Source organism: Lepisosteus platostomus, chromosome 23 (genome assembly GCF_059453375.1).
Source record: "Lepisosteus platostomus isolate fLepPlt1 chromosome 23, fLepPlt1.hap1, whole genome shotgun sequence".
Taxonomy (NCBI): domain Eukaryota; kingdom Metazoa; phylum Chordata; class Actinopteri; order Semionotiformes; family Lepisosteidae; genus Lepisosteus; species Lepisosteus platostomus.
In genome coordinates this window covers 6,469,847-6,495,211 of record NC_142633.1, presented here as the reverse complement: position 1 = coordinate 6,495,211, position 25,365 = coordinate 6,469,847, and the positions used below count along the sequence as shown (strand labels likewise).

Here is a 25,365-nt window from a genome sequence, read left to right as displayed (position 1 = left end):
TTATTGGAACAAGTAAAGGTTCATTCCATGCCGAAGAGAGAAGAAAAGAAACACAATGTTTCGGCTGTGGAGCCTTCTTTGGGTGTGACCCCCGGGTGTGTACAAGCACTAAAAGTTTACAAAAACAATGTAACAAAAGAAAAAATCGCAATATTTCATGGAACACCTAGAACAAACTGAAGAAACTCAGGTTATAATCATGACTCCAGACAGCATGTGAAATGTTTAAAAAGACCAAGTGTTTCTCTGATCAATATCTGACTATGTGACCAGGACACTGACAGGCAAAAGAGGTGCTGAAAATTCTGAATATATGTAAATGAACTCAATCTTGATAAGGGCTGATGTATAAAAAACAGAGCAACATGCAGAGTTACTATCCAACTCTTACTGACTGAAGGTAAGTTAAACATCATTTCACACTTTCAACGTATCTGACTTGCATTTGTCTTAATGTTTCCACAAAAATGTGTATTTTTAAGCTCTGGAGCAGCATAAAATATTCTTTAGCATTTTGTATAGGAGAGTTGTTCCTTTTGAATAACTTTTTGAAATACTGTTTCTATGTAATTGATCTGATTCTGTAAAAAAGTGTAATAGATCAAACCTTCTTTTATTCTTTGCAATTTCAGTTTACTTTTCACTAAGATTGTTTTTAACTGTAACAAGCTCCATACTGAAGGACTCAGACTCATGTGATGTTTCATTCATTCATTTATTTGCAGGAGCATCTTGTTCCTGAAGACTGACCTCTTGTAACCAACACAGCTCTGTGCAGACAGGTAATTCATATTTTATTTCCTCACAACATAAACAGTTTTAATTGAATCTCTCTTTTTCTGATGCACAAATGGAGTTAATAAACTAGTTTGGGGAGATGATACGCCTCCCTTCTCCACCGATCACACATGAGCACTTTTTGGTGAACATGAGCCAGACTTTTCTGCCCTGTAATCTCTGCTCAGCAGCCCCCCCAGTGTCTCCCAGTGATACAGCCCCTGGGCTGAGGGGAGACACTCCTCAGTCCTGTGGCCAAAGTCTCTCCTTCAGTCAAGCAGCTTCAGGCTGAAGCACGTCTGTAAAATGTGGTAGATTGGATTACCCACAGAGACAGCACCCCAGGTCCAGAATTGAACCCAGGGCCCCAGCGCCACAAGACAGCCATGCTAACCACTGTACAACCATGCTGCCTTTAACACTTTTTCTTGATAAAATCAGTCTACTGACCTTCCCTTCCTGTGCTTCATTACCCTTAACACACAATTTTATCTTTGGATTCTATTACAATTTTAATCAGTTGCAAAATTACACAAAAACTCACCCTGCAGGGCTGTATTAAACAAAATAATAATAAACTTTATTTTATATAGCACCTTTAAAGGTGGCTTCTCAAAACGCTTTACAGGATGACAATAACAATAAATAAGAAGAGTATAACAATAAATAAGAAGAATACACAAGATAAAACACAATTACAATATATAGAGGAGACTGTAGATGGTGGTACTAAGAGGAGCAGAGGGGTGAAGAATGGAACCAGTTCAGTAAAGGCTCTTCTGAAGAAGAGGGTTTTGAGTCTGGATTTGAAGGAGTTTAGAGAAGGTGACTCTCTGATATCCTTGGGGAGAGAGTTCCAGAGCTTGGGGGCATAGCAGGAGAAGGCCCTGTCACCCATACAATGTAGACGGGCTTGGGGGACAGTAAGGAGGGCAGAATGTGAAGAGTGGAGGTTGCGAGGTTGGGAGTAGGGCGATAATAGTTCAGACAGGTACTGAGGTGCCAAGCCATGCAGAGCCTTATACTGTAGGTGAGATTTGAAGATTTTAAAGTCTACACGGAATTTGACCGGAAGCCAGTGCAAGGACTCCAGGACAGGAGTAATGTGAACACTTGCACTAGACCTGGTCAGGATACTGGCTGCTGAATTTTGGACATACTGCAGTTTGTTCAGAGTAGAGTTTGATACCCCTGCGAGTAAAGCATTACAGTAGTCAATTCAAGAGATTACAAATGTGTTGATTAGCTTTTCAGCCACAGTTAATGATAGCATAGGGCGTAGTCTTGCGATATTTCTAAGGTGAAAAAAAGATGTTTTGACAGTATGCTGCACATGTGGGTCTAATGTTAAGCCAGAATCGAATATAAGCCCAAGGTTTTTCAATTTTGATTGAAGCTCAAGTACAGAGCCATCTACAGAAAGGGTTACAGGACTGGCTTTACGAAGTTGATGGGGGGTACCAATAAGCATGACTTCAGTCTTGTCGCAGTTGAGATGAAGGAAGTTTTGAGTCATCCAAGTTTTTATGTCAGAGATGCAATTAGATAGAATAGAGACAGCCACATCAGTGTCAGGTTTGGTATGGATGTATATTTGAGTATCGTCAGCGTAAAAATGAAAGCTGAGGCCATGTGATCTTAAAAGCTGACCAAGAGGGAACATGTAAATGCTGAAGAGCAATATATGCATCTCTTTAATTTAAACCCCTTATGAAGGAAACAACTCAATTCTAAACTTAAAATATCTTTCCTGCCTTCAAACTGGCCAGCCAGCTGAAAGTACTGACTCAGCCACACTGTTGATGGGGACATAACTGGTCTTCAACACTGTGTGAAGACAATCTCTGCCTGTTCTTACTCACTTAGGGATAGAAGCTCTCTGTAGGTGCTGCTGATTTCTCTGTCTTTGCTGTGCAGAATTTGCTGGGTAACTCTGATCAACTTTCACCATTTCAGACTCTTCTGCTTCGTCACATTTACAGTATTAATAAATAATATCGTTATTAGTGTTAATTAGACTGTATATCCAGTTAGAATTTAATTTTCTACAATGGGCTTATTGTTGGTTCTGAATGACATTTATGCGCTGTCTACTCAGAAAGTATATAGTAAAATGTAACAGTAACAATAATATGCAATATTGTCATAATCTGATTTAGCAGACAACACACACACCCTCCCCACTTGTACAGGGTTCCTAGTGTAAGGATAACCCTTCAGATTGGCAACACTCATCCGAATGATCAGTGTCTGTATTATGTTGGAAAGAAGGAGTCTGTGGTCTTTTTAAATTTACAAACTTTCCAACAGAATGCTACAAAGTGTCCAACAGGGCTGGAAAAGTCAACCTTACTTTAACTGACCATGACCATGCTGTGAGCTGAGAGGACGACACTGGAGAGTAGTCAAGCATCTGCAGTCGCTACTGAGGAAAAGGTTACTGCAGTGGGAGTGTGATGGCTTCTGAAATAGGACAAATGACATTAGATTGTCACTGAACGATGGGATGGAAATGAGGGGGGAAAGATTCCCTGAAGAAGTAGGTCCTGTCAGACAGTAACAGCCCTTCTATTTTCATGACAGAATTCCTGGAAGTGCTGGGACACCTCTGGTCATGACAGCACCACGGCCAGGAGTTCACTTGCTCACCTGGGTGCTGCTGCTGCTCTTGCAGCAGGGCTGCCTGGGAGATCCTCCTCTTAGGGTATTTCTTCTGCTCAAGGATAAAGCAGAATTTTGCAAAACATACTCACCGATTTTTGATGAATTTCAAAGCAATTCTGTTATAATGTTTTACGAAAAGAAATCCTGGAAATACCTTGAGCTCAGAGGCAACAAATTATCCCCAGTGAATGATGTGGATAAGATACAGAGTTTCAACAACAGCATTACTAATCCTGGAAGGAAAGTGCTCTACTTAACAGAAAAGGAATCTAAATCTTGCAGTACTTCAGCAAAGTTAGCCAAAGATATCTGTTCTCTTTTCCAGCAGACTCCTAATCAGCTGATCACAGCTGTATTTCCTGTACACTGCACCAAGAGTATCAATGGGTTCGCTAACATTGAAAAGTTTGAAAAGGAACGAGAGTGTCAAAACCGAAAAATTGCCATTGGAGTAACGAAGGTCAAACTATACGTTGGTTTAGACCAGAGTGAAAAGTCTTCCTTGCAAGCTGAAATTCAAAAGAATAAAGGGTCCAGTAATGTTGCAGTTGTCTATAACGCCGGGTCTTTAGAATTTTTTGATGGGAGGGCTTGGGTGATTCCAACAAGTGTAGAGAATGAGTTTCAGCAGAAAATTAGAGAAGCTGCGATGGCGACCATTTTCCTCAACTCCCCATCAGGCCCAGACAATAATGGAGTTTTTAAAGTAGGTGGAAATAATCCAGGAGAACTGGCAAAGATACTTAAAGAAGTTTTTACTGAATCAGAACATCCTCACAAGCGTGTCAAAGTCAAAATACAAGCTCAATTAACCCCACTGAAGCAGACTTTCACCAATGATTTAGTTAACATTATGGGCAGTGACACGTATGGGAAGGAACCGAATGTTAATTTACACCTCATCGTGAATGAGAATGATATATTGTTTGAAGATGAGTTATTGTTCAAATTTAAACAAAGGAATTTATTCAACACGAATAACAATATAGTAGCAATACATGAAAACGATGTGTGGAAATTCATGGAATTTACTTTCGACCCAAAATATATATGGTTTGAGGAGGTGGTGGATCCAACAAAATTACAAGCTATTCGTGATACAATTTCTCAGGCTGAGGAGCTGTACTTACAGATCAATAATCATGGTGGATTTAGTGGAAATGAAAATGAATGGATAGTTGGGGGAAAGAATCCAGAAGACCTTGCCGGGATTGTACAGAAATTATTTTCAGACAACAGTATTAGTGCTGTTGGCAAAAGAGTGGAAGTTAAGTTCTATGCTTGCAATGTCGGAACTGATCGGGGCCAGAAATACGTCAACAGTTTTTTAAAACATGTAGGTGCGAACGTCTTCTTCATTAAAGAAGTAATTGCCTTCAATGGGTGGACAAGCCAGTGTAATATAGCAAATGCCCCCTTTCAGGTTTGGATCCCTCTAAAGTACAAAAACAATCCTCAGAAAGCCCTGGGTAGTTTAAAGATACATATTATAACTAAAATTTTAAATTTCTTTGGTATAGACTGGATAGATAGGAATGGGGAAGATATATCTTACAAACCAATGAAAGACAGAGTTACCACTAGAACAATAAGACAGGGGAATAATATACTTTCATTTCCAATAGAACCAGCAGAAGAACACAAAATTCACATGTTACGATCTGCACGTAATACTGGACCGAAGTGTAACTAGAATACACGTCCCTGAAGCATGTTCACTGTGTTATGAAGCAGACACCACGAACCACTTAATATAGAAAGATGTAATAACACTGGAATTTTTTTGATAACAATAACAGAATAAAGAAAAATAGTCATTTAGGTAAGCACATTTAAATGAGCAATTTTCATTATGTATATTTAAATATTAAATTACAAACATTCAATTACATTTCTAAAATGTAATATTTGCAAATTAAGATAGAACAGGGGTTGCAGAAATAAACAAACACCAAAACAACTAGGGGCCAAATTTACTCCATGAAAAAATGTCACCCTCTAGGGCAATATTTTGGTTACCCTGAATTATAGCCTAGGCAATAGTGCATCTTTTTCATCCCTTTACTTTACCTGTAAGCCAAAATAGTTCTAAGTTCTGATTTCCAGATCACTAACTGCACACACATTTACACAGTACTTTTACATGTGATGGGACTGATGAGTAATGAGGTCAGTCAGGAGCCTGAGACAAGAACGAGGTGAAACCTGGAGCCTCTGTGTCTCTTGAGACCCTGTGAATCAGGAATATCTCTGGTTTCCCTCGAGCTGACCTGCTGGACCACCAACAGCCTCATGATCAGATTGATTTGCTGTTTTGCTGTTTTTCTTTTTAAGTCTGCAACAACTGAGGCAATAAAGCAAGAGGTATTCTAATCTGGTCCTGGAGATTCGTGATCTAGCAGGGTTTAAACAGTAGGTAACCTGGAACTCAGTCATTTCTAAAGACTAATATGAGTTAAGCAGGTTATTTGTTAATTTAAGTGATTTAGAGATCATCCACCTGACCACATAGTCCAATAAAGGGCTGCAGAGTTAGAGCATAAACCAGCAGTCAATAACACAGGGCTGGATTCACCCTGGACGGGATGCCAGTCCATCGCAGGACACACACACACACGCAGGATGAAATACTGAAATATCAATTAATACTGTGTTTCTTTGGACTGTGGGAAAAAACTGGAGGACCTGTAAAAACAACAATGGCCAAAGGGTGAACATGCAAACTCCACACGGAAGGCACTGTAGGCCAGAATTGACCCAATGTCCCAGGAGCTGTGAGACAATACTCACCATCACCAAGATGATGGCCAATTTAGAGATCACATGAAACAAAAATCTGAAAACCCTTCAGGCACCAAGGACCACAGTTTCCTTAATTAAAGAAATTACTTTGACATTTGATCAATTAGTATTTAGTGCTTCCAGTTTTTCAGAAACAGGTGACTTCAGGGTGTGCAGTACAAGATTGGGGATACTCTGTTTGCCCATTCGCGCTGTGTAGTACGCTTGAAGTTCTTTACCAAACTCAGCAAAGTCATTTTACTACTGTTTTACTAACTGTATCTCCTATAGAAAACACCAGTGATCTTCAGATATTTGCATAATATATGGAACTAAACATCTATTTCGGTTTCAGTCTCCTAAAATAAATAAACACATCTTCTGGGTTATAAGAAAATGTTCATTAATCAGGGGCGACATACTGACATACTGTACTTTTCAAGGTGATGTTCATCTGTGATAGACCCTGGACAGGATGCCAGTCCCTCACAGATCAGATGTACCAAAAAACAAAAGATGAAGTGTGGGCATTTAGATTTCTCAGTAATTAATAAAAAGACATAACGCAAGGGGTGAAAGAAGAGACCCAGAGTACTGTCAAGGTTGATCAGGGCATTTGACTTTTACTGATGACATTTCCTGATCATGTGACTTATTCATTTTGGTATTCAGTCTATTGTTATCATTTTAAGTGATTGATTATGTGATCATATAGCATTTGGTGGTTTCTTGGTAAATATTCTACATTCACAAGCACCTTTACCTGTTTCTCAATCACAATTGTCTTTTCAATGATATCTTTAAAGATTTTGATAAAATGATTGAAAACATTTATATAAATAACCCATTTAGATCTTTATTTGAAGTCTAAATGTGATGGTTTCTTTCAAAATGAAATTTTAAAACAATCACTTTTATTAAATTTAAAATTATTGATTATATTGTACTTTATGATTTATTTCTTCCTGTTGTTTGTATGGTAGATGTACCTAATAAACAATGTATTTTCTTTATTGCAATCAGTCTCCTTGATTATTGTCACTGATGTCATTTTGTTTTGAACATTATTCAATGATTGCACATTCAACAGGTGGACATTAACCAAAATATTTCCTTGTTTTAAAACACTACTTGTGAATCATTACCCTTCACATCAAGATGAAAGGCTGAGGTCACAGACACCAGAAAATGCATTTACTTGTAGAACAGCCTTGAGTGGACATAATGAAAGTGTTCATAATTAAGCATTCTAGACTTTAAATTTCAAATTTAAATTTAATGTCAACTTGAAAATTAAAAGCAGGTCCATATTTAAACGTACACACTGGCATTGTGGTGCCTGACATCAGGAGCCTGTTTCAGGACCTCCTATTTAGTCCCACCCTCATTAGGGTTATTGGCAGATGGGATGAATACTTGTATCTTCTACTGAAGATATGAAATAAGCTCCAAGAAATATCTGGATGAGATCAGTATCAATAAGTTACCATCACTCAAAGAAATCATGAGACAAGCCCAAAGGCCTTCTGAGGCACTGAGAAAATGAGGACAGTCAATTTTCTCTTCTGGAAATATACATTTGTCAGTGATACTTGCTATTTAATTCATTGTGAGATTCCCTTACAAGAGAGTGAAGACAGTGACTCTCTCTGATCTCTCACAGAGGCAATTCTAACACACTTGTGTAAACACTGAGGATGAGCTAAAGTCTGCTCAGCTTGTGCCACCACCTTGAGACTCTCAGTCTCTGTCACATGATGACACTGTTTAATAGAGCTCATCCAGTGTGACCCGGCTGAGGTGATGTCATCTTCATCACTGCTTTTACACCAGGCACTTTGCCTGTCATTATCACTAAAAAATAGCCCCAGACGAGATCCCAGCTTTACATTAATCACTCCTCTCAGCCACTGTCAACCAGTTGCCATTGCTGGACTTCATCATGTGTTAAGACTAGGAAACGAAATGGGGCATTTCTGGATTAACACAAAGACATACAATCTGGAGAAGAGGAACGACAGAGAAACAATAGTGGTAAACGAAAAATAATGATGATAACTGTCATTTCTATTCATTGATAGTGAACAGCTGACCAGAACTATGGGGTAAAAAGGGTTTTAATTTATATTCCAAGATATCGAGTGTGATTGGAGAAAAATGTATTTTCTTAATGCGATACCGCTGGTCACCACTAGAGGGCCCAAGACGCCAGCAATTACAGGTCTCTAATTTTCATCCCTGACAGCCCTGTGAAAATGCATTTTCTCTCATCAGGACCGCCTACTGTAATTGAGAGCCTTTTATTTTGTGCCTTGATTGTGCCTTGATGTTGTTCGCAGAACCACGCCTAGAGCTCCATAGCTCAGGCGCATCATTCCCCCTCCCCCTCCCTCACGCCCGCCACTTAAATATTTTAAAAAGAAAAGCGGCGCTATATCTCCTCCGCGGATATTCGACACTAAGCCGGTATGGAAAAAAAATGTTAGTCTCTCACCTAGAGGATCAAGCTCTAGCAACAAAATCCACAAAAGAAACAGTTACATCACTAATTATTTAACATGAACAATTCTGAGAAGAACTGAACTTTATCCTATTGCAGATGTATGTAACATACTTGTAAGTCAATCACTGAAACAAGGCAAGAATAAACTGGTGAAAGATCCTGTAAATGAAAAGTGTATTTTTGAGCTCTTCATCACTATTTTTTTGAGTGATTTCTTCACAGCTACCTTTAAATTACTGAATGTAAAAAACACATTTCATATCTTTTGGGTACTGTAGTATCTTGGCTATTTTAGTTGTGATCTAATAATTTTCACCATGATCATTGTTTAAAATTTGTAAAAAAACCTGTGATGATTTGTGTCTGATTAGGGAATTTTGTGGTTACCTTCACTTGCTAAACAAACAGTGTAAATTGTTTTTGTCTGTTTAACAGCATGAATTTAATAAATTTGCTTCTGATACAGTTTGTGTTATGTGACTTTTTTAAACTACATTTCTATTCTTAAATGTCAGAGAGGAGTGGTGTAAGGAGTTGTAGTAGTATTGACGTGTTCTTAATTATTGTTAAAGAAAAATGTAATGCCATAAAAAATTCTTAAAGACATTTCCTCACATACTGTTAAGATACTGTACTTTATCTGTAGACAAATATTAAACACCACAGAAAGATCAGAGGAAAAACCACCAGTGGGCATCATGTATCAGTGATTTATACTTCTAATACACACACAGAGCCTGAATACAGAGAGATTGTTACGCCCTCTACGGCTAGAGAGCGCTCATACTTTGTCCTGTAGCTAGTTTCCTGTGCTTTGCTGTCCTTCCGGTGTCTCTCTCTCTGGGGCTGTATATTTCCCACTCACTCATTCACCTTTGCTCAGCATTGATGTCCTGAGACCCGCCTAGCACCAGGTAGCCCCACATCCGTGGCCTGAGGGCATAGGTTTCTATACGGCATTTCCTGAACTGCTGAGCCCAGGCTAACCCCCGTCTCGCCGCTACACGTAGGGTCTTTTTCCGCTCTCCTGCCATTCCACGGTTCGTCCTTTCCGACATCCGTGACAGAGATTCTTTTATTGCTAGCGCTGTTCCTTAAGAGCCGCAGTTCAACAGGGTTATGTATACTGTAACTATTAAATCATCAATTTCTAAATATGCTAATTTGTTAAATTAATTAAGGAAATCATATGGAGCACAAAGATCAATTTAAAAAACAAACTATCCTTAACGAAGCACATTAATTGGTATAATTTTGTTGTGTTCCCCAGCTTTAGAAACAAATCCAGAAATCTGTCAATGCATCTGTGCTTGAAGCACTCCTATCCACACTCTCAAAACCTCTCTTGACATGTTGACTATGTCATGCTCACAGGAAGATCTGTTTGACATCTGACTCAGAAAAACTCTGGGGAAGAGAAAAGGCTGTTTGTCCTCTTGTTCTGATCATCACAACCCTCACAGCCCTGGGTCAAGTTCTTCCTCTGTATTTAATCATCCCAATGTCTTACATCTTACAGCTTCAACTAAAAAACTGCTCTCTGCCATTATAATCATAATATCAGTTCTATTTGATGATACTCAAATCCAAGCCTCTACTACATGTGACACTAAAGTTAGTGTTTCTGCACTGTCTAATGGCATCTCAGACATAAAATCCTGGATGACTGAAACATTTCCTTCATTTAAATGGCAACAAGACTGAAGTCATGCTTCTCGACACCTCCCCTCTGTAAAGCCAATGCAGTAACACTCTCTGTGGATGGCACTGTGCTTGAATTTCAATCTCAGGTGGAGAACTCGAGGGTGATATTTGATCCAGGCTTGACGTTTGAGCACATGTGCAAACTAATGTGAAAACATCATTCTTCCATAACAGAAATATCACCAGACTACGTCCTGTATTGCCTCTGACTATAGATGAAAAGCTACAACACAAGTCAACACATTGGTCTTTTCTAGAATTTTTTACTGCAATACCCTACTTTCTACAATATCTAAATCTGCACTGAACAGACTTCAGTATATAAAGCCAGAATCCTGACCGGGTCGCGTGCAAGTGGTCATATTACTCCTGTCCTGGAGTCCCTGCACTGGCTTCCTATCAGGTTTCATGTCGACTTCAAAACCCTCATGCTCACCTACTGTATAAAGATGTCCATGGCGTGACACCTCAGTGCCTGTCTGCCTTATTATCTTCCTGCTTCCTACCTCATAATCTTTGCTCGTCTGATTCTGGTCTCCTGTTGGTCCACCAAGCTTGTCTACATACTGTGGGTGACAGAGACTTCTCTTGCTGTGTCCCAGAGCTCTGGAATTCTTTCCCCAAGAATATCAGAGAGTTACCTACAATGAGCACATTTAAATGCTGACTCATAGCCTTCTTCTTCAGAAAGGCTTTTACTTCATTGGTATCTCTGTGTGCTCCTTACATGTTCTAAATCCCCTGTGTTTCTTTGTGCTTATTTTCTTACCTCTTACCTTTGTTAACTGTTTTCTTTTTTTATCTGTTTTCTTACTTTTCTTGTAAAGCGCTCTGAGGAGCTACATTTAAAGGAGCTATCTTGACTAGTTTATTATTATTCCCTTGGTAAAGAATTGAGACGTGCACCTAAATTACTATCCCAGTTTCAAATAGGAATCTGCAGAGTTAAAACAATCAAATCTTTATTGAAAAGCTTTTGCAATTTAACTTCTTTCTATCGTTGTTTTCACCATAACTGTAGCAATGAAGATGGACAAATTTGAATGCATTTTCTCTTGTGTACCTGTATATTTGATATATTTTAAATGAGCAAACGTCTCAAACAGTAAAGCACTGGAATGTGATTTTTGCTGTGGATTAATGCAGTCACTCCCTTTGTTTTTCTACTATAGGGCTACTTTTGTTTTTTTGTATGAGGACTTTTTTCTATTCAAGTCTGTTTATTGTTAAAGCTTTATATTAATTTAGTCTACATGATGATACCAATAACAACGTGACCAGCAGAGGGCACTCTGTGTCAGTAAAGATTATCTGTGCTCCCATCTCAAACAGCAAGGACAGAGAGAGGGGACGGTCTGTTGAGTATCCTGGTAGTTATGACAAGAGTCAGAAAAGAAATAGTGAATTTAATTTAATTTTTTTAATTCACAATATTTGTCATTTATTTGAACACGATTCAGTCTGATGGCAGATCTTCAAAAGTGCTGTTTAAGTCAAAGCAGCCTGTGTTAAGGTAGCTTGTAAAGTAACTTGTCCCAGGGAAAGGAAACAGAAACAAACCTGCCTCAGTCCCAGGTCTGCAGAGGCAGGAAAGGAAAAGGAAGGAAGGAAATTCCCCTGCTTGCTCTGTGGCTCCTCTGTTTCTCTTTCTAAGCCTCTCTCTCAACCGTAACGCAGGCAGCATGGTGGACAAAAACCTTCATGGTTTGAATCGCATGATTTTCATACCTTTAGAGAGACCCATGTTAAAAACACTCAACTGCTCGAACAGTGCCTGTCTGAGCCACCTAATTATTTCATTTTTTATTTAAATGCTAATGTTCTATTTTGCACAACTTCTATTGATCTTTCCACAAAATGCAAGAGATCCACCAGCACTGTTTACACATAACTTTATGGCACCTCTCAGATCTTATGAGCAATTCAGACTCTGCCCTCACTCGCCCTTTTTACACAAAGATCCTAGCTTTCAAGTCAAGAACAGGTTTAGTGGAGATATTGTTTGTGGTCGTAGAATAGAGCTGGTCTCCAGCTCACTGACAAAGTAAATGTACATAAAAATAAACCAATATTAATTTTTAATTTGCAAATGAATGGCAAGATGGAACAGTAGATAACATCACTTTTTTTTGCCCATATACAATTTTTTGCATTAGGATTTTGTCTTTTCGCATACCCCAGCTTGCTCTCCATGGGACACACAGGCCGGGAGACAGAAGCTCTAAAACCCACTTTATCAATATACAGGAGCTCATGGCAGTTTACTGTCCTCTGAAAAACAAATTTTATTAATTTGAGGTATGGGACAATGTTCATAGTACAATGCTCATGGCACTCCCATTGTATTTTGGAACAGGGTTTATACCCACAGACTCACACAGTTTTTAATCATAGAGCACCTGACTGTTCATACCAAGACAGAATTACTGTATATGTGCGCATACTGACATAACAAAGTCTTCACTTTTCCCTAATTTTTTCATTGAAAAGGCACCAAATACTGTATCTCCTTCCTAGTTACTTGGTGGCTTTTTAATGTGTGACTAACTAATTTCACACCAAAGCTACAGTAATGCATTGTTTCAGGATCTTGGTTGTACATCTCATCAAGACGGCGCCTTTTTACAGTATACTGTCCCTGTCACTATACTGCGGCATTACGATCCACACAGACCACAGGGTGAGCGCCCCCTGCTGGCCCCACTACCACGTCTTCCAGCAGCAACCTTAGCTTTTCCAGGATGTCTCCCATCCAGGTAGTGACCATGCTCACACCTTTACTTATGAAAGCTCTTGTTCATTGTTTGATGGTTGATGTACATCTACTATTACTTAAGTTTGGAAAAGAAGATCTATAGACTAAAAAGTTTATATTTTTAATATATGAAAATTATAACCAAGATCAGAAGATCAAAATGAACTTTTCAGAGACAAGCATGTACACAGACAAGATTATGTTATTTGTATTATATTTTACTGGACTATGTTACCCCAAAATTTCTCTTTTTCATCTTAAATGATTGAACTTTAAAACAGTAAACTTGAGGGGTCTTTATTAAAGTATTCAAAATCCTCAAAGCCTTCAACAAAGTCATTCAGCAGATTTCTTCAATATTAACAGTGAAACATGAACCAGAGAACAAAAGAGACAAATATGTGCATTTAAAACAACAACAGGAGGCACTCCTTTACCCAAAGGGTTGTGGGAGTCTGGAACAAGCTACTCAGCTGTGTTGTTAAAGACGTCAGTCTGGCTTCTTTCAGGAAACATTCAGATTAATTTACCCTGGACCGGTTAACTTCTATTATTAAACATTTTAGACGATCTGAATGACCTCTTTTAATTTCACTGTAGCTTTTTATTTTCTTGTGTTCAGAGAAAACACCACATTACACTAAAAGAATTGAGATTCAGCATCATAAAAACTTCACCTATTGTAAGACAGAAATGAAGCATATTCCTTAGATTAAAGAGTGAATGTTAATCTGACCTGGTTTATGTTTCTTAGGTCTAAAGTGGATTGAGATCATAGTCTACTAAGGCGATACAGAGTAGAGTGTTATCATTGAATGTTATAAAAATAACAAGTACATGCATGTACAGTGCTTTGTAGAAAGAAAGACCTGAAAACTGCTGTCCATCAATGATCCCCAACCCATATGACAGATCTTGAGGAAGTTTGTGAGAAAGAAATGGGGAAATTGCACCATTCCATTGTGTAGAGTTGATTGAGACTTTTCCATCTATCTCTACAACTGTAACTCTAGAACAAGCTGCTGTATTGTAGCCAAACATGTTTCCACCAAGGAGTAGCTCAGGGGGGTGAATATTTATATAATCAACATATTTTGGTTTGTTTTTCTTTGCAGCTTTGGCTAATTTTCGTTCTTCATCCATAAAAGTGTGCAGTATAAGCATTTACAATGATGGTAAAAGAGATCACACTCATGACACACGTCCTCACTCACCTTCCTTCTTCCTCCCTTCCAGATCACTACAGCTATTACCCAAAACCTGGTCTTCATAAAGCTCCTTGAAAGAGAAGATAACTGCAATGTGTTGATGAAGAAGTTTAACATTGGCTCATTGACAATCTATAATATTAAGGCCCAGGTGGCAGATCTTCTGAAGCCTGTGGCCAGTTCTGAAACAGAGAAAACCACTGTGAAACATACTTTGCATAAACCAAACCTGGTACACCTAGATAAAGTGTGGTACTGTATGAATTGTTTTGTACTTAGGTAGGAGAGGAGCTGTAATGTACAATGTTTATAATATAAAGTGTATTTTTTAGATAACTGCAAAACTGTGAACAATATTCATTTGTAAGTATTTTTTTACTTACAGTGAATCCCAGAAAAATGAACCGTACTGTTTGTAAATCAAGAAGGTCATTACTGTAATATCATAACTATTGAGTATAGAACAATATGCTAAAGTAAATAAATGATTACTATTTTTTTCATTACTATACCACATGTCTTAACATTTTGGAGCAATGTTTAACTGACATATTTGTTGAAAAACATCATCTAACAGATTTTACTGTAATCTGTACTCACTTCAGTATATCTATGACTGAATAAGAGATTCCTGTTTCTTGCACTATGAACTAAATGTTTGGTTTTATATGTTTGGAAACTGTGGTCAGTGTCACCACAGTGGAACAGAACTGTGGTCAGTGTCACCGCAGTGGAACAGAACTGTGGTCAGTGTCACCGCAGTGGAACAGAACTGTGGTCACTCTCACCGCAGTGGAACAGAACTGTGGTCAGTGTCACCACAGTGGAACAGAACTGTGGTCACTCTCACCGCAGTGGAACAGAACTGTGGTCAGTGTCACTGCGGTGGAAAAGAACTGTGGTCAGTGTCTCCACAGTGGAACAGAACTGTGGTCACTCTCACCGCAGTGGAACAGAACTGTGGTCAGTGTCACCGCGGTGGAACAAAACTGTGGTCAGTGTCACCGCGGTGGAACAGAACTGTGGTCAGTGTCACCTCGGTGGAACAGAACTGTGGTCAGTGTCACTGCAGTGGAACAGAACTGTGGTCAGTGTCACCGCAGTGGTCAGTCTTACATTGGTGGAGTAGAGCTGTGGTCACTCTCACTGCAGGGATAGACTGATGGTCCACACCTCTGTCATATTCAGAGCAGATACTGCCTGTATTCACATCAGCACCAGATCGCCGGGTGTACTGCAGCACAGCTCAACACAATCTGACCCCTTCCTGACTCAGAGCCTCCCTGTCTGGGACAACCCCCTCAGCCCTGCTGCTGAAGCTGACCGCAGGTATTCTGGGTGTTTTTATGAGGCTGAATCTCAATTCTTTTAGTGTAATGTGGTGTTTTCTCTGAACACAAGAAAATAAAAGGCTACAGTGAAATGAAAAGAGTTTGTTCAGATCGTCTAAAACTTTTTGTAATAAAAGTTAATTGGCCCAATCCAAATGTTTCCCGAAAGAAGCCAGATTGACGTCTTTAACAACACAGCTGAGTAGCTTGTTCCAGACTCCCACAACCCTTTGGATAAAAGAATGCCTCCTGTTGTAGTTTTAAATGCACATATTTGTCTCTTTTCCTCTCGGGTTCATGTTTCACTATTAATATTGAATATTACTATTGTTAATATTGAGGTAGTCCTCTGAATGACTTTGTTGAAGCCTTTGAGGATTTTAAATACTTTAATAAAGACCCCTCAAGTTTACTGTTTTAAAGTTCAATCATTTAAGATGAAAAACAGACATTTGGGGGTAACATAGTCCAGTAAAATATAATATAAATGACATAATATTGTCTGTGTCTGTGCTTGTCTCTGAAAAGTTCATTTTGATTATCTTCTCAAACATAATTGTTTGGATTGGTTATAATTTTCATTTATTAAGAATATAAACTTCTTAGTCTATAGATCTTCTTTTCCAAACTTAAATAATAATGGATGTACATCAACCGTCAAACAATGAACAAGAGCTTTAATAAGTAAAAGAAATAATCAAATGTATTAAATTCTATTTTATTTAGAAAATACATTTAACCACATTACAGAGAAACTGTGCCTCAACACATTGAAATTATATAGGAGCAATTGTCCCTCTTGGTTACTTTAGTATCACTGTTCATTGAATATTCTTCTTATTGTATAATTTCCATAAAGCTAATATCACCTTTGAATGTGGTTTTCGAACAAAGTACAGTGTTCTGCTGTTAATATTTATCGGTCAGTTTTGGTCTATTTTATCAAAAGCAGCTCCCACTAGGGGGTACAAGATAACTTACAATTCACCCTCTCTTTCACCTCTCTTTCACAGGCTGCAGCACAAAGACTTGGGAGGGGGGGATACTTTAACAAGGCACTGTATACAGGGGCAGATTAGAGTAGGGGTTAGGATCTCACTAGTATTCCCAGTCTATTGAATGCTACAGAAACTGGGACTAATCAGTCTTTGGTCACTCTCACCACAGTGGAACAGAACTGTGGTCAGTGACACTGCGGTGGAACAGAACTGTGGTCACTCTCACCACAGTGGAACAGAACTGTGGTCAGTGTCACCGCGGTGGAACAGAACTGTGGTCAGTGTCACCGCGGTGGAACAGAACTGTGGTCAGTGTCACCGCAGTGGTCAGTCTTACATTGGTGGAGTAGAGCTGTGGTCATTCTCACTGCAGGGATAGACTGATGGCTCCAGAGCAAGGCCCTTAACCCCAACTATTCCAGGGGTGCTGTATTAATGGCTGACCCTGAGCTCTGACCCAAGCTTCTCTCTCCCCTCCTGTGTGTCTCATGAAGAGCAAGTTGGGGTATGTGAAAATACAAATTCCTAGTGCAAGAACTTGTATATGGCTAATAAAGTTATGTTATAGGGCAGAGGGGTGGCACTGTGGCTCAGGAGCTGTGCCTGTGGCTGGAAGGTTGCCAGTTCAAATCCAGTGGCAGGCAGAGGAATCCTACTCCATTGGGCCCCTGAGCAAGGCCCTTAACTCCAACTGCTCCAGGGGCACTGTACAATGTCTGACCCTGTGCTATGACCCCAAGCTTCTCTCCCCGTCTGTGTTTAATGGAGAGCAAGCTGGGGTATGCAAAAAGACGAATTCCTAATGCAAGAAATTGTATATGGCTAATAAAGTGATCTTATCTGTGTCTGTGTACTACAGGCATGTTCCTGTAGGCTGCAGGGTCATCGCTGTCATACTGCTCCTGCTTCTTAGTCTTCTTAGGACGTACTGCCGTGAATTTGGAAAGAAACAGAAAGACAGAAATGGGATATAAATGCCTTTTTTTTTTGTAAATATTGTAAAAAACAGTTTTTACCATCTCAGAAATATTTCCAATGTCCAATCTTGTCTCTGAAAGCCCTTTCAGAGCTGCTAAAAAGCTGGTCAATGTATTTGTCTTCTCTAGCGGTGATTCTAGAGAATTTCCTGAAATGAAGGTTAAACAGAGATTTCAGCACCTGAAATCTTATATTGGTTACCAGTGTAAAACAATTAAAAAGATCCAATTCAAGAGTTTATCAGTGCAATAAAAGATTTCAGAATCTTATCTGAGACAGAAATGGGGTAGAATTATTTTATATTTAAGAGAATTCATGAAATGTACACTGTTAATAAAAACAAAGAGGCTGAATACACAATTTATGGAAAACTTTATGGATCCTGCTACAGATCTATTGTACCGAATGTTCACAGTAAAAATGATTAAAGCAGAGGCAGGGAAGGGCGGCAGTTAAGACAATGTGTTGATTTCTAGGGGTTCTTAGTCTATGTCTCAGCTATGGTCTGTCATTCAGTAAATTCTAGGTGTTGTATGAAAAAATTGTAGCTTTGTAAATTTGTAGCTCTTCAGTCCTTGTTTCTGTAGTGTTCAATAGACTGGGAATACTAGTGAGATCCTAACCCCTACTCTAATCTGCCCCTGTATACAGTGCCTTGCTAAAGTATCCCCCCCTCCCACTTCTTTGTGCTGCAGCCTGTGAAAGAGAGGTGAAAGAGAGGGTGAATTGTAAGTTATCTTGTACCCCCTAGTGGGAGCTGCTTTTGATAAAATAGACCAAAACTGACTGATAAATATTAACAGCAGAACACTGTACTTTGTTCAAAACCACATTATAAGGTGGTATTAGCTTTATGGAAATTATACAATAATCATAACCATGTGGAAAAAAAAGAATATTCAATGAACTGTGATACTAAAGTAACCAAGAGGGACAATTGCTTCTATATAATTTCAATGTGTTGAGGCACAGTTTCTCTGTAATGTGGTTAAATGTATTTTCTAAATAAAATAGGATTTAATACATTTTATTATTTCTTTTACTTATTAAAGTTCTTGTTCGTTGTTTGACGGTTGATGTACATCCATTATTATTTAAGTTTGGAAAAGAAGATCTATAGACTAAGAAGTTTATATTCTTAATAGATGAAAATTATAACCACCCCAAACAATTGTGTTTGAGAAGATAATCAAAATGAACTTTTCAGAGACAAGCACAGACACAGACAAGATTATGTCATTTATATTATATTTTACTGGACTATGTTACCCCCAAATGTCTCTTTTTCATCTTAAATGATTGAACTTGAAATAAGAAACAGTAAACCTGAGGGGTCTTTATATTAAAGTATTCAAAATCCTCAAAGGCTCACTTGGATGATGCGATGGCAGCCAGAGTGCGCCAGTCTGCTCCCCACACACCAGCTCTCAGTGGGGAGGAAAACAGTGATGAAGGGCATAGAAGGGCACTCAAGGTGTACAAAAATTGGTGTGAGCTACAGATCTGTCACTAGCCTTGCATTGTCAATGGCAAGACCAGAGGGGATTTTGGGAAGTTTTACATACTCAGCTCTGGGCTGTAGTGCAGTGGACTATGTTGTCACTGACCTGGACTCCCCCTCTATTAGTACATTCACTGTCAGGTCAGAAGCCTCCTTCTCCAGCCACAGAAAATTACATTTAACATCAACACATCACACCTGAAGAAGGCTTCATGGCCGAAACGTGTTCTCTTTCTTCTTTTTTTCCAGCATGGAATAAACCTATTACTTGTTCCATCACACATAAGTTGCCACTTCCAGAACCTTTGCTATTAATTTAGTATTTTTGCCATCATCATAAGGTCAGCTTCATTTATACATAAACGATCACAAAATTCCTCCATTCAGCCACATTTGCACATTAATTTGTCAGTATTGCAATATATTTCTTGTCTTGTCTCGACTGCACAACATTAAATCTTTGTATAGTTTAACCTTATAAAAATATTTGACAAACATAAGTAGCTGAGCTGAATCAGTTATGGCTGTAGAAACATGAAATGGAAATTAACTGCCTGATATCTGTCAGCAAGCATTTCACTAGTGCCTTCCTGATAAGAAAGGGCCTATAAAATGAGCTGAGAAACACAGGTCTGCACAGATGTCTTCAAGACTGAAGGTAAGTCTGTATTTCACTCTTTCATTTTACATTCTCAATTTTGTAACTTCATGCTTAGTCCATTTTTGTTCTAATAATCAGTAGTGAAAATGTGTTGTTTTAATTAATTTTACTGTTAGTGTATAACTGAGTCAAATACTGCTACACTACTATGTGCTCTGCTAAAGTGAAAGGAAAAGAATACCCACAAAAATGTTTACATGTATTGTGAATGCCATGTGCCACTGTCTTGATGCTAATTGATTTCTTACTACCTTTATTTATAATGTAATATTGTACATAATCTTAGAAAAAAGTATTTATTTTGCTACAGTATATGTACAGCTGAACCTTTAAAATACCAGTTAATTACAGCAGAATCAACTACAATAAACAGATCTGCTTTGACAGTGGGAATATGTGAAAACAGGTACAGTACATGTATCCTTCATAGTTCAGGTGGGTAGCTGCGTCAGCAAGCGTAGGCTGCAAAGGAACAGGTAATAGGTTTATTCCATGCTGAAAAAAAGGAGAGAAAACACTTTTCGGCCGTGGAGCCTTCTTCAGGTGTCACACCTGAAGAAGGCTCCACCGCCGAAACGTTGCGATTTCTCTCTTTTTTTTCCAGCATGGAATAAACCTATTACTTGTTCCCATGTATCCTTCAGGACCCTCAATACCCCAATTTCCTGTATGGAATTACTGACAGATATGGGTGACTTAAAAAACTAAGAATCTTTATGATCAAAAACTGTATGCTTATGTTTCACTATTTCATCATTGAAATTTTTACTTCAGCATAAAAAAAAGTATCAAAAATATCCTGTGAAACAAACTCCAGGTATCAGAGTCAATGAGTGTAGTCATATATACATCCTGTTGCAGTTTTCTGTCTCCTGTCAGTCAGGCGTATTGGTGAAGGCAAAGTAGTTTGAAAGCAGATGGATGGAGAGTATTATATCTGAGACTTGATTAACATGGGGAATTATCATATTTTGCACAAGAGCCACTGATTCTCTCCTTCTCAGCAGTGACTCATACCTCTGATGCAGTAAACACAGTTCATTGGAACCATCCCTTCAAAACCAAACAGAATTAGGAGTCAAATCAACAAAGTGGAAAAGGCCACTTTGGGCATTTGCAGCACAGGTAAGGTTAAAAACTCATTTTATCACTCCAAATTCCTATCCATACCCTTAAGCAACCACACTATGTACAGTGCCCATTGAATGTCCACCCTTTCTAAAGTAACTTTGTGGACTTCTAGCCTGAAATCAAGACACATGAAATCAGAATTTATTTTACAAAATGAAAATCTAGAAATGTGGGTTGTATAAGTGTACAGTACATAATCCTGAGTTAGTACTTGGTGGAAGCATCTTTTACTCGGATTCACCTGGTGATGATAGAGGAGACCGTCAATAACAGAGTTCTTTCTATCCACCACAGATATCGTGCAAGAGTGTGGACAGGTTCTGCAATGACAGCTTTGCAGACTAAATCTTTCCTCGCCATCTGTGTGTTGCTGCAGCTACTTCAACATAGCTGCACAACAGACCCTCACCCACCTCTCAGAATACGGCTCTTACTTGAAAAAGAATGTCCCAAAACACACTTGGAAGTGTTTGAAGATCATATAGTGTTGTACAAAGATAGAAAATTTAATTATTGTAAGTATGTAGACAAAAAAATATCTGTTGTCAGCAAAGAAGAAGAAAAAATATTGAATGAAAATATTGTGAAAGCTAAAAAGATAACACTTTTCATAACAGGAGAGTTTGAAGTAAAAAACGAGCAGCTGACCTTTGATAAAGGTAAATCCCCAGAAACCTTAGCTCAAGATATCTGTCATCACTTTAAATCAGTCAACCCATCTCTAATTGCTGTTATGGTTGTATTTCCTGAAATCTGCACACAGACTATCTGGGGTTATGAATTCATTAAGAAGTTTGAACACCAGACATGTTCAATGAATATTGGCTTTGGACGAGCAAGAGTCAGTGTTTACGTAGGTTTAAACCAGAATGACGGTGAAACATTAAAAGAGAAAGCCCAAAATGAAATCAATCATTATGATGATATTGATACCCGTAACATTGTTGTTCAGCATGCACAAAACATGTTACATTTTTTGCATGATAAAAGAGAGTGGGTAACAAGACCAGATGCTGAAAATGAGTTTCAACTGAAAATTAGACAGGCTGCAGAAGTGGACTTTTTCATTCACTCCAGCTGTGAGAAAGATACTAATGTTTTTAAAGTAGGAGGGCACAGTGCACACGAGCTAGCTAGCATTCTGAAAAAGATTCTTCACGAAACTGACCATCCCTACCAGCAGGTTGGAGTCAAGGTTGAATGTAAAAAGTCTGAGTTAAACATACATTTTGTTAATGCTTTAGTTGCGACATTGCAAAAAACCGAGATATCTGGTAGAAAGATTAAAGCCCATGGTAAAAAACCCCATGTCACAATATATCTTGTGAGAAATGGTGATATGAAAAAGGATGTAATAAATAAGTTAAACACTATGCAAAACAAACATGACCAAAACATTGTAGCAGACTACAAGAACAAATGGCACTTTGAGGACTATCAAAATGGCATATTGAAAGAAATAGAAGATGCAGTGGTAAGAAAAGCCATTTCTGAGGCAGAAGAGATCTCTTTAAATGTCAACAGCCACGGTTATTTTCATTCCAAGCCAGGGAGCATTCTGTCAGAAATTCCACAGAATCTGGCAAAGAAAACTGATGAATTATTAACCGGAGGTTCACAAGAAATACGCACTAAATTGACAGGAAAAAGAGTGAGAATTTTATTCTATGTATGCTATGCTGGGACCAAACAAGGACAGGAATATATTGAAACATTCTTAAAGGAAATCAACAGTAAAAATGCAATTATTGATGAAGTCATAGCTTTCAATGGGTGGGTATCACAAGAAAAAGGAAACTATGTAGTGTCTGTGCCTTATGTGATGGAATACAGTGCTCAGAATTATATTGATAAGAAATTCAACACTGGCTCCGATACTGAAATATGGATGATCGAGCATGCACAACTTAAATATGAATACTTTCCATATGGCAGATTTACTATTAGGACAACGTGGGAGAACAGCAAACCTTTTACATTTCCAATAGCTACAGCAGAAGAACATTACTTCAGATTTAAAAAACATACTTAAAAAGTAAAAAATGCTTTTAATTGACTTCCATGGTTTTAAAGGGTATTGGTTAGCCAAAAATTCAACAACACTATGTCAACAACAGAAGAGACTATGGAAATGTCATCTCCTTAGATGAAAGCTAAGTTCTTTATAAAGTGTAGGGTTCTGTCTTATCACACTAGCAAATGAATAATTTACAATTCAATCTCCAGTATGAAATAAATTGTATGCACCTTTCCCAGTGTAAAATATGGGAAATGTTAAAAAAGAACTTCATTAATTCAATGTTAACTACTTTTACCACCTGACAATTAATTGAGACATTTTAAATACAAGAAGTTAATTAAATTGAAACAAAGAAAATTGCTGAGAAATACAATTGCCTTTAAGTCTGTTGTGACAATTTGTAATTTTCTTTTCTGTTTCTTTCAAGTTCACCCCAAACTTTTTTATGTAACTTTTTTGTTTTGAAATGGCAATTAAAAAGGGCTAAAATATTTTGTCTTCTGAAATACTTTGTTGTTAAAATAGTTAAACTGTATAATGTTTGGAAAATTAACACATATAATTCTCTGTTCTGGCCTGTTTCAAAAATGGGAACATTAAAACATAAAAATACATTTAAAATTAATGTTAAAAAATTAATTGGGACACTCTTTTCTAAATGGTTTTGTACTAAGGCAGTAGAGGAGCTGTAATATATAACTATTTAACACTACAGTATGTAACTGCAAAATTGTAAATTTTGCCAAACTGGGGTGGTGCAGTGGCTCTGTAGCTAAGGATCTGTGCCTGTGGCTGGAAGGTTGCTGGTTGGTATCCTGCAGCCGGCAGAGGAATCCTACTCTGTTGGGCCCCTGAACAAGGCCCTTAACCCCCAACTGCTCCAGGGGCGCTGTATAAATGGCTGACCCCAAGCTTCTCTCTCCTCACCTGGGTGTCTCATGGAGAGCAAGCAGGGGTATGTGAAAAAACAAATTACAAATGCATGAAATTGTATATGTAACAAAAGCATTATTTCCGGACCCCATGCAGACGACACAATCCAGGGAAAAGTGAAGACAACACGGGGAAAAAGTCATGCAGGATACGGGGATGAAAACAGGGGGGCGTGTCCATGGGGTGCTGGTGGTCAGAGGAGGCGAGACTGAGGCAAACAATCCAGGGATGAATCAAAAGTGGAATCCAAAGACAGGGCAAAAATCTAAAGCCAGGCGATCCATCCGTGACCGACGATTAAAAACCAGAGCCGGGTTGGGACCGGCAGGGGAAACGGGAACAGGAACAGAAACTAAAAGCATAACGGAGCCAGGCACATCCAGGTCCCGGGCTCGCATGATGCGGAAACCAATGCAGAGCCCGGATTAACGTCAGCATCTGGCTTTTAAGGTGGGCTGGAAGGAGGCTGGAACAGGGGGCAGGTGCACAAAATCAGGTCCGAAGTGAAAGAGCCGGAGTGCCCTTAAGGGGGAGGGACTACAATCGTAACAGTATATGGCCGATAAAGTGATCCATTCTCTCTAAAATAGTGATCCTTTACATGTAATTTTTCAGTTGCAGTGAATCCCAGAAAAGTGAACAGTGTATAAATGCATAAGATCATTACTTGCCTTGGTACAATACTGCACTCCTGCCTCTGTGCAAGAGACTTCAAGTGGCCTACTGCATATATGACTGTTGAGCACAGAACAATATTTTACTGAAACAGGTATTGAATATATTTCATATGTAGAATACTTATAAACATCCTGAAGTAGCATTTCATTAACTGATGCATTTGCTGAAAAATGGCATATTCTCTACCCCATGGACATAGGGTGACAGATTTTCTTGTAGTATGTACTTCCACAAACCGACATGATGACTGATGAACAAATTCCTGTTTCTTGCACTATGAACTAAATGTTTGGGATCTACAGACTCCTCACCTCATCTAAGATGTCCTCCTGATTTTCCTGGACCCCACGAGCCATCAGCTTCTGCAGAGCAGAGGGGAGGAAGACAATATCACTCACTGTAGGGATGAACCGATGGGCAAACAATATTGCTCATACAGTTGCATTTTCAAGTACACAAACATGCCATAATAAAAAATAAGATCAAAATAACTGTGTCACACTGTGTCACTGTGCTCTCTCCCAGAAAAGATTTGTCATCTGTGCTCCCTTCACAAATACAGTAGCAAGGGGGGTGGTCTATTGAGCCAGAAAAAAAAGATTAAATTAAATTTGAATTTTCCAAATGATTTGTCATATCTCTCTCTCTCTGTCTGACTGCAGAGCTTCAGATGTGAAACATAAATGACACATTCATAGCTAAGAAAATCAAGCACAGAAGGTCAGGCAGGTGAGAATTACTG

General features: G+C 38.6%; 2 long non-coding RNA genes across 3 annotated transcripts in view; one reads left to right on the top strand and one right to left on the bottom strand.

Moving 5' to 3' along the window:
• The window catches only part of LOC148641932 (uncharacterized), a 50,553-nt gene that overhangs the window by 767 nt on the left and 24,421 nt on the right, over positions 1-25,365 (bottom strand). Inside the window, exons 2-3 of one of the 2 annotated variants that reach the window (XR_015929658.1) lie at positions 24,935-24,985; positions 16,957-17,649 (exon numbers count right to left, since the gene is read on the bottom strand). This is a non-coding gene — a long non-coding RNA (uncharacterized LOC148641932). Of the gene's footprint in view, positions 1-16,956; positions 17,650-24,934; positions 24,986-25,365 lie in introns of those variants that run through there. The other variant, XR_015929659.1, reaches the window with a different exon arrangement.
• Positions 721-7,241, top strand: LOC148641935 (uncharacterized). The gene is made up of 2 exons (XR_015929661.1): positions 721-782; positions 3,361-7,241. It is a non-coding gene; the product is annotated as an uncharacterized LOC148641935 (long non-coding RNA).